Raw genomic sequence first — 10,438 nt, forward strand, 5'->3', positions numbered from 1 at the left:
TCACATCCATGATCCAGGGTGGGATGACACCTAGCTGCCCCGTGGCCTTTAATGCTATCATCACATCCATGATCCAGGGTGGGATGACACCTAGCTGCCCCGTGGCCTTTAATGCTATCATCACATCCATGATCCAGGGTGGGATGACATCTAGCTGCCCCGTGGCCTTTCGTATCAGCGTGGTGACCACAGCTCTGCACTCAAAGCTGGTGAATAGCTGTCCTGAGGTGTTGAATTGCAATGTGACACGGACTCTTCATGAAGAGTTACAGGAAAAGCGGTAACCTTTTTTTGGGAGACCAAAACCGAAACTCCAGTTCAGCCCAACTGAACGCACACACTCTAGGCCCTGGTGCAACCTGAAAACACAGCCTCCCCTGTTCAAAACTCACAGGACCTCGGGGGTGCAGCTGCAAATGCTGGTGCTCCAGTAGCCCTTCTGGGTCTGTGTGACATCGCAGGCCTAAGCCCGCTAGGTGGTCCCAAGTCCAGTGGACCTAAACCTGACTGGTCATTAGCAATCCGAGGAAATTACTTTTAAAACATTGATACACCATTCACACACCACCAATGCCACAATTTCAAAGGACAAAATACTGTGTGTGTGTGTGTGTGTGTGTTTGCACACTCACAGCTGTACAAAGGTCATTGCTAACTCAGAATTGACTGACCACTCCAAAAAGTACCTGTCATCAAAACCCAAATGTAAATAGCCATGTTCCCCACAGCTGTCTTTTCCCTGGTGGATGTGGAGGAGCCCTGGAAGGTACATTACCAATCATCGCAGAGGAAAGAGGGCCAAGCCTAACTGCAGAGGCTGAATGGAGGAGGCCCAGGAGGCCCTCCCTGAGTGAGGCCCACAGGAAGCCGGGTGAGAGCTGAGGGAGGGAGAGGTGGAGCCCTTGGAGGTGGAGGGGCTTGAGGGGACTCTGAGATGTCACAGGACACCTTTTGCTCCATCATGATCCTCGTTCCTTGGTTCCCATTTGAGCACAGGCAGGGTCAGGGTCCTCTGGGTACCCAGTCTCGGCGGTGCCTGCTCTTCCTACGAAGGGGACAATCGCAGCCTCGTGAGAAGGAGGGCATCTGCACACCTGAGCCCTCTGCCACCTGACGGAAGCGCTGACCTGTCAGACGGTCGGCACCCACTGAGGCATGTCCTCTTCATCCCTGACCCCAGGTGAAACGTGTGCTTGCTGGTCTGCACGCCACCGTAGAGAAGCCAGCAGCCCCTCTTGCGGAAGGTCATGTCTGCTGCACCAGCCCACAGGCAGGCTATGACCAGTGGCTGCTTGTAGTATTCCGGGACAGCTGGGTCACTGCATTTTTGGCTATTCCACAGGAAGAACCAGCATTTTCCCCAGGCCAAAATTCCACCAGGAAGGAATATAAAGAGGTAGGAAATTCGTGTGTTATTTCCAAGCTTTTTCTCCTAATTTTGTTGCAAGGCAGCGTCTCCCTGAGTGGCAGAAGCTGGCCTGGAGTTATCGACCCTCCTGCCTCTGCCTTCTGAGTGGCTGGCACAACGGTGTAGCCGCCATACCCAGCTTTTCAAGGCTTGTAACAGGTCCCAGAAGTTACGGCTGGGATGTGTGGGACTTGCAGGCCGCTCATCGCCTCGGCCTCTCTCCAGTCCCCACACTGTCAGGAATGGCTCAGAAATCCCATGTCTGCAGCAGCACTCCCTGGCCGTAGCCTTATCACTGAATAAGAGGCGTCGTGCCTGCTCTACGGATCAGGAACAAGCACCCCAGCAAACCGTTCCCTCAGGCAGAACACAGGTCAAGCACATCAAGCCGGGGTGACCATCTACGTCCACAGGTGGGGACCCACTCCTCTTGGGCAGGGGGACCTGCACTGAGCTGCAGGATGCTCGTGCCTGGAGTTGTGACACTCCAGGAGTCCTGGAGAAGCCAGCCGAGACTTCAGCTCTTTCTCTTTGGACACCACAGCCAGTGCTGCTGTGGTGCCTGTGCACACGGAGCCCTCCACAAGCACCACGCATGGAGAAGGTTCCGGGACTGTGCTGCACTGTAGAACCCATGCTCGCCTGCAGGCCCTCTGGTCATGCTGCCTTCCGTCTTGCTTGAGGACTGGGCTACTGCACTCTGAGACTGCAGGGATCTGAGGTCCACATGAGCCCAAGGTGGGGGCGAGGCCCTAAGACCACCTTGCTGGGTGATCTCACCCCTGATCTCTGCTCACCTGATCTCTGCTGTAACTGAGTTCTGCAGCACCACCACCTGCAACCCACCTTGCTGCCTTCAGTGTCCAGACAAACAGACCCTCTCTAAGCAACCCTGAAGAAGGAATACGCCAAAGATCTGACGGTCTCCACAATTTTGAAGACAACAGGGGGCCTGCATGCTCTTGATGCCACCCCCTTCACCCTCAACATTCACCGTCCCAACTTCCTTTCCAGCTTCGTCTCTGACCCTCACTACATCCCTCCCTCGCGTCTGTCTCCGTTTCCCTCTTCATCTGGCAGAACCCAGACTGGACAGGTCCAATGCTCTTTCTGTTCCCCATCAAGTGTGCACAGCTGAGAACACACTACCCCCAAGCTGGCCAGCGGGACTTGAGCTCAGCACGCCCTCAGCGGCTTCCAGTTCTATTCCACCTCACAGCACGACCTGAGTTCTCCACCAGCAGTTTTTTGAATGACAATAAACTTTTCCTCACAAAGATGAAGGCCAGAGGAGAGCAGCACAAAACTATCAGTTGAAAAGAGCTGTGAAAATTCTCAATCCAGTGGCCATACCATTCAAAATGAAGAATAAATTGACACATTACCTGGTAGAGAAAAACACATGGTTTTAGACAGCAGCCTTGCCCTGTGGAATGACCCAAGAAGTCTCTGCCCAGAAGGGAACATTGGGAGGAGGTGCGAGGGCATAGTAGCAAGAAGAAAGCACCCGGGAACAGAAGTGTGTGTTGACATGACAGGCTCACCTCTTCCAGTCAGTCGCTCTTGTTTAATGATTGACGCATAAAGCTCGGCACCACCTAATGCAGGAAAATATGAAGACCAATGCACGTGGGCCAGGAAATTCCTGTCAAAATCACAGCGAGGCTTTTCAGATATGAACATGATCACTGTCGATTCTGCATTGAAAGTCGGAAGAAGGATAACTGCTGAAGCAGTGTGAAAAATAATAGGGTGGAGACGTTAGTCCAACAAATGTCCAGACTCATCACGTGACCGCAGTTCTGAAGACCGCCTGCTACAACTGGCAGAGGGAGAGAGACAAGGACAACAGACTGGAAGAGAGCACCAGAAACAGACCCACGGGACGTGCCAGCTGACTTAACAGAGTCAAGAGAACAATTCAGAGAAAGAAGGGTGGTCTTTCAACAATGGTGCAGGTACCAGGGGCATCAGCCACTGTCTGAAAGGAAATGAGCTAAGTCACAAAATCCCACAGGAGTTAACTCCAAGTGGACCATGGGCCTGACGAAAAACAGTGTTGGTCAGCTCCTCATCACGAACCAGAATGCCTGACGAGAACTCCTCGGAGGAGCCGAGGTTCATTTTGACTCATGGAATCAGTGTGGTCAGCCAACAGCACTGCAGAGACATCACGGTGAGTGTGCAGGAGCTCTTGGCAACCAGAAAGCAGGGGCAGAGAGTCAGAGGTAAGGGCCCTTACACTCCCAGGCCACACCCAGGGACCCACTTTCTCTGGCCAAACCCCATCTGCTTGTCATTTTCAACCTCTCAGTAAGCCCGTTCAAGTCACCATTTTATTTTTATTCTTTTTCCAGTAGTGTTGATCATACCAATGACCTCGCACATGCTGGGCAGGTGCTCTGCCCTGAGCTATATCCCAGCCTGCTCCATTTAAATTATTAAACTACTATGTGGGTCAACCCACTGAGGAGGTCAGGCCCTTGTAATACCATAACATTTAGGAAAAAAAAAAACAACAACTAAGAATAAAATCTCTGGAACAAAAGATTAAGCAAAGCATTTCAGATTTGACAAAAAAGTACAATCTATTCAAAATAGGATTATTTTGAAAGTATATATAAATATATATATGTATGTCAGTATATAAAAATATAAATTTGCAGATATATCTAAAATATATGTATGAAAACCTATAAATGCTTGAGATTCTTTTAAGTAATATCTCAGAAGGTCAGAAGGTTTGAGGTCCTCATCAGCAGATACCCTTGCTTCTGTTTTTCTTGTTTTATCAAACGGTTGTCATACTTTAAGGAAAAGTGTGCACATATCTGTAGAATCCTGGGTTCCTAAAGCACATAATGAAGAACCAATTCTACTGTGATCAGCTGCAGCACTTTTGTGGGACCTTGTCATCCTATCAGACTTAGCAGGTGCATCCTTAACTCAGTTATGATATTCCAAAAGGAATGTTTGTTCATGCTTGAAGAAATCGCCTACACCCTGTACTCCTGGAACAATTACTCCATCTGCTGATTTAACCATGTTCTTAAAGAAATCTTCAAATTTCTCTTTTTAAATCTTTCCTTGCACACTAAAATCTCGATTATATTCCAAGAAGACATGGAAATTTAGAACTTTTCTCAACCTAGGATGTGCTGCCACACAACATAGGAACACTTGGGGCTTGGTAACTGTCTTCTTGAATAGTGCCTAATGTTCAGCTTCCAGTTCCTGTTTCATGTCTGTGAATTCTTCCTTTGCCATTGATCTTTCCCCTTCTCAAAGCCTCTGTAGTTTTTCCCTTGAAGCATCAAAATCAGGTCTTGGTGGTGCTGGTGGAATGACATATCCTGCATAGTCTTCATTTTCAACAAAGGAATCATGAAGCCAGAGACATCTCTCATGTTGTCGAACAACAGAAAACTCGTTCTGTTTAAAATTTGTCAATGAACCCTTTGTGTGAACATGAATTTTACTTTATCCCTTTCACTAAGTGCTTTACTTATTAATACTGCATTTCAGACTTTTATTTTCAGCTGGCCCACATCTCTGAGTTACTTATTCCCTCCCCTCGCAGGATGTGGCAGAGAGCACATATTTATGATGTACCATGTAATTCTTCCTTACATGTGTACATTGTTTAATGTTTAAACAAGGTTAAACATATTTGTCTCCTCAAACGTTTATCACTTCTTTAGGGTGAAAACATTCAAATTCATTATATAGTAGCTTTTTAAAATTCATTTCTTTCATTTTAGGTATGCATGACATTGTAGTGTATTTGACATATGATATATACATGGAGTACAGCTTGTCTAATTAGGAGCCCATTCTGTGGTTGTTCATGATTCACTGGTTGAGTATTCATATATGAACACAGGAAGGTGCTGTCTGGTTCATTCGACTGTCTTTTCTACACCCTTTCCCCTGAGCTTCTCTTCATTCCACTTTATCCAATGCATTCTATTCTTCCATCCCTGCCTCTTATCATGTGCTGGAATATGCATATCAGAGAGTACATTGAGCCTAGAATAATGGTAACTAGAGTAACGGTAGCGATTTGTATATAAATAGATATGAGTATATGTGAATGTATGTATATGTATATAAAACAAAAATATAAAATATATACAAAATATATATGAGAAAGGTTAGGTTTTTGAGTTGTGTTAAGGTTCAATTATGGATTAAGATTTGAATTTCATTTTGGGCTAGAATTATGGTCAATGTTAGGGTGCATATAAATATATGAAATTCTGTAAGGACATATATGAATATATATGTAAAAATACATATGGATATTCCAAGTAATATTTAAAGATTAAATATAAAAGACTTCTGTTAAAGCACAGTGTTGTATTTAGTTCTGACTTAAGGAGTAGTGTTAAGGTAAGGGTTAGGATGTAAAGATATCATATATATCAACTTATAAATTTATATGAACATAAATTATATATAAAATATATAAATATATATGCTTTTATCTATGGATAGGTTTATGTTAAGGGGGATTTTCAGGTTATGTGTTAAAGATAAGGTATGTCTGTAGAATTGAATATATGTAAAAATATACATGGATTTTTATGTGAATTTATAAAATTATCTCAAAATATATATGTGCATTCATGTAAATGTATAGTTTATATGTAGAGTTGTTTATGTTTAGGGGTGGTGGTAGGGGTAGGACTAAGGTTAGGGTTTGAATGTCTATATAAATAAATACAAGTATGAATATATATGTAAAATATACATGAAAATATATAAATGCATATGTGTTTTGTAATGGTTAGGATTATGTTTAGATGGATGTTTATAGTTTGATATAGGTATAGATTATATATACATAAATGAATATATAAAATATGTATGAATTTAAGTGAATATATAAATATTTATGTCAAATATATATGAATATTCATATAAATACATGTGGTTTTATATGTGAATATTTTATGATTGGGGGAGTGTTAATGTTAGGAAAATGTTTACTTGTTGGTTTAAGTAAAGTGTTTTACAAGGATACATATATGAATATACTTGAATATATTTTTGAAGGTATTTGTGAATATATGTGTAATTATATATGTAAGTGTATCTGACTATAGATATGAGTATGTTCAGAGTTAGTGTTAATAGTACATTATTTCAGGTTTAAGGTACAATAATGTATGAATATGTCAAAGTGTATATATTATTGGTTACATGAATGAAAACATGATTGTCTTTGTCACTATATATGCATGAAAATATGAATGAATATGTATATAAATTCATAAATAAGCATAAGACTGGTTAGGTTTAGAAGTAATTATAGATTTAACATTAATTTTATCCTTGAATTTGGATGTATATTTGTGCAAATGAATATATATGCACATATATATATACATTTAATGAAATATTAGGTTACATTTAGGGTTGGAGTAGAATTAGAATAGCTTTTAATTCCTTGTATAATTTTTAGAATTTAACATTTAGAGTTAGAGTTGTGAACTTAGTTTTTAGTAATAGGGATTAAGTTTTGGTGTTTCATATTATGGATACCATGAGAATTATGGTACTAATTTGCATATAAATACATATGAATATATAGAGATTAATATTTTTGTATGTGTATAAAAATATTTATTGAAAAGAAAATAAATTTATAAATACGCAGTATTTTTAGTTTTCAGTTGCTTTATGGTTTGGATTTTTTTTTTACTGTGATTGCATACTTATTTATTTTTTTAAATTATTTTTTTATTTTTACAGACTGCATTTTGATTCATTGTACACAAATGGGGTACATCTTTTCATTTGGGAGGGGGTTTATAAAAATGGTTTGGAGTTTGATTAAGATTTGTTTTATTTAGGGATAGGATTATAATCGCTATGGTGTTTACATATATATAAATCTATATAACGTATGAATGTATATTTGAAAATATATAGAATATTCAACAATATTTATAGTTTATACATATGGGTAGTTTTAGGTTTAGTTTTGAGATACAGTCTAGATTTAGGGGGGAGGTTGATGATGGAACATATATGTCATAAATGAAAGTAAACATGAATGTATATATAAAATTATATGTGAACATATATAAACATATATACTTTTATCTGTGAATATTTTTATGGTAAAGGGGAGTCTTATGCTTTGTGTTAAAGCTAGGGTGTGCTTATGGGAATGAATATATAAATAAATATATATTTAATATGCATATAAATGATATATATGTGAATTTATAAATTTATATCCCAATATATAGGTACATTCACATAAAGTGTTTTGGTTTATATGTATAGGGTTTTCTGATTAGTCATAGTGGTAGCGATAGGACTAAGTTTAAAAATAGGGTTAGGGTTAGGGTTAGGTTTTGAACATTTCTAGTCATGTATATGAATACAAATATGAATATGTATGTAAGCTTATATATATATAAGTATATAAAGTATATATAAGTATATAAATATATAATATGTTTTTGTATGTGGTTAGTTTTCTGTTCAGATGGACGTTGACAATTTGGTTTAGAGATAGGCTATGAATATATAAATGAATACATATGAAAGTTCATAACAATCATAATTGAACAAAAATCTATATATGTCAAATATATGTGAATATTCATATAAAAACTTGCATTTTATGTAAATATTTTATGCATGGGGTAGTGTTATGGTTAGGACTCTAACCATATGCAAGAATATGCATATGAATATACATGTGAAGGAATATATGATTATATATAAGATATATACATATAATTGTATCTGATTATAGTTTATGAATATGTTCAGAGAGAGTGTTAGTGTAAGAGTTTCCAGTTTAGGTTACAATAATGTATGAGTATATAAAAATACATATGATTGGATATATGAATAGGAAGGTGAAAGTATTTGTCTATATGCATGAAAATAAAAATATATAATCATAAATATGCATTAGACTTTTTATGTTTAGAAGCAATTATATATTTAACAGCAATTCCACACTTGAATTTTCAATATATATTTCTGTAATTATAAGTATATGCATATTTAAGTGTATATTTGTGGATATGTAGGGTTAGATTTAAGATTAGGGGTAGAATTAGAAGGATTTTAAAGTATGTATAACATTTAAAATTTAGTATCTGTAATTAAGTGTGGGAATGTGGAGTTTAGTCATAGGGATTATGATTTGATGCTTAATTTTAGGGATATATTTAGAGTTTTGGTTGTAATTTGTGTGTGTAAACATGGATATATTTATATATAGATATTTTTGTTTATGCATCTAAAACATTTATTAAAAATAATGAGTTTACAAATATACATGAGCATGATTAGGGTTTTCTGTTGCATTAGGATTTCATTTTGGATTAAGGTTTGGGTTTCATTTAGGGCTCGGATTATGGTTATGGTTAGGGTCCATACACACACACACACACACACACACACACACACACGAATGTATATACAGATATATATGAAAGTATATGTGAAAATATATAAATATTCAGAATAATATTTATAGTTTATATATAAATGACTGACAGCTATGTGTAGTGATAGGATCAGTTCTGAGTAATGGACTAGGTTTGGGTGAGGGTTACCATATGCACTTATATATCAATATATATGAATATAAATATGGATGTCTAACTAAAATTATATATGAAAATATATAAATATATATGCTTTTATCTATGGAAAGTTTTAAGATAAGGGTTATTTTTATGGTATGTGCCAAATCTGGAGTATGCCTGTGGAAATGAATATATATGAACATTTCTTTGGATTTTTATGTGAATTTATAAATTTATATTCCCAAATATATAGGTAAAGTGTTATAGTTCATATGTATAGAAGTTTCTGTTTTGGTGTAGTGGTCGGGATAGAACTAAGTTTAAAAATAGGGTTAGGGCTAGGGTTTGATCATCTGTATCATATATATTAACAGAAATATGAATGTATATGCAAAATATACATGAAAATATATTAATGTATATGGTTTTGCTATATGGTTGGTGTTCATCCATATGGATATTTACAATTTAGTTTAGAGGTAAGTTATGAATATATATAGAAATATATATGAAAATATATGACAATTATAAGTGAATATATAAATATATTTGTCAAAATATAAATGACTATTCATATAAATACGTGGTTTTATATGTGAATACTTTATGGATGGTGCATTTTTTGGTTAGAACAGTATTTAAGAATTGGTTTAAATTTAGGTTTTTACATGAATATATATATGAATATACAAGAATATATTTGATGGTGTATGTGAATATATGTAAGATCATATATATGTGTATCTGATTATAGATGTGAATATGTTCAGAGTTAGTTTTAGTGTTAGTTTCAGATTTAGGGTACGATACTTTATGTGTTTGTAACTATATATATGTTTGGATATATGAATGAAAATGTGAATGTATTTCTCTATAAATGCATGAAAATACAAATAAGTATATATCTATTTGTATATATATTCATAAATATGTGTAAGACAATGGTTATGTTTAGGGGTAATTATAGATTTAATATTAATTTTACCCTTTGAGTTTGGATATAAATATATGCTTGTGTAAATGTATATGCATATGTATATATATTTTAAATATGTATATGTATGAATATTCATATAAATACATGCAGTTTTATATGTGAATATTGTATGGGTGGGGTAGTGTTATGATTAAGATGATGTTTAAGTGTTCCTTTAAGTACAGAGTTTTACAAGAATATGTATATGAATATACATGAATATATTTGTGAAGAAATGTGTAAATGTATATAATTATATGCATATGTTATATTCATATTATATATATGAATATGTTCAGAGATAGCATTAGTGTTAATGTTAGTTCAGGTTTAGGGCACAATCACATAAGTATCTAAATATATATATATATATATATGATTGATATATGAATGGAAAAGTGAATGTTTTATATATGCATGAAAATACAAATGAATATATTAAAATATGCATAATATTATTGCATATCCCATAATATTATTGGTACGATTATG

General features: G+C 36.6%; 1 pseudogene across 1 annotated transcript; it reads right to left on the reverse strand.

The window, feature by feature from the left end:
- Nucleotides 1-3,378: 3,378 nt before the first annotated feature.
- Nucleotides 3,379-4,888, reverse strand: LOC306637701 (sorting nexin-6-like; annotated as a pseudogene). The gene is made up of 2 exons: nucleotides 4,102-4,888; nucleotides 3,379-3,389 (listed from the first exon to the last, which is right to left on the reverse strand). The product of its transcript is annotated as a sorting nexin-6-like (transcript).
- Nucleotides 4,889-10,438: the final 5,550 nt, after the last annotated feature.

This window comes from Sciurus vulgaris (genome assembly GCF_902686455.1).
Source record: "Sciurus vulgaris genome assembly, chromosome: 10".
Classification (NCBI taxonomy): Eukaryota; Metazoa; Chordata; class Mammalia; order Rodentia; family Sciuridae; genus Sciurus; species Sciurus vulgaris.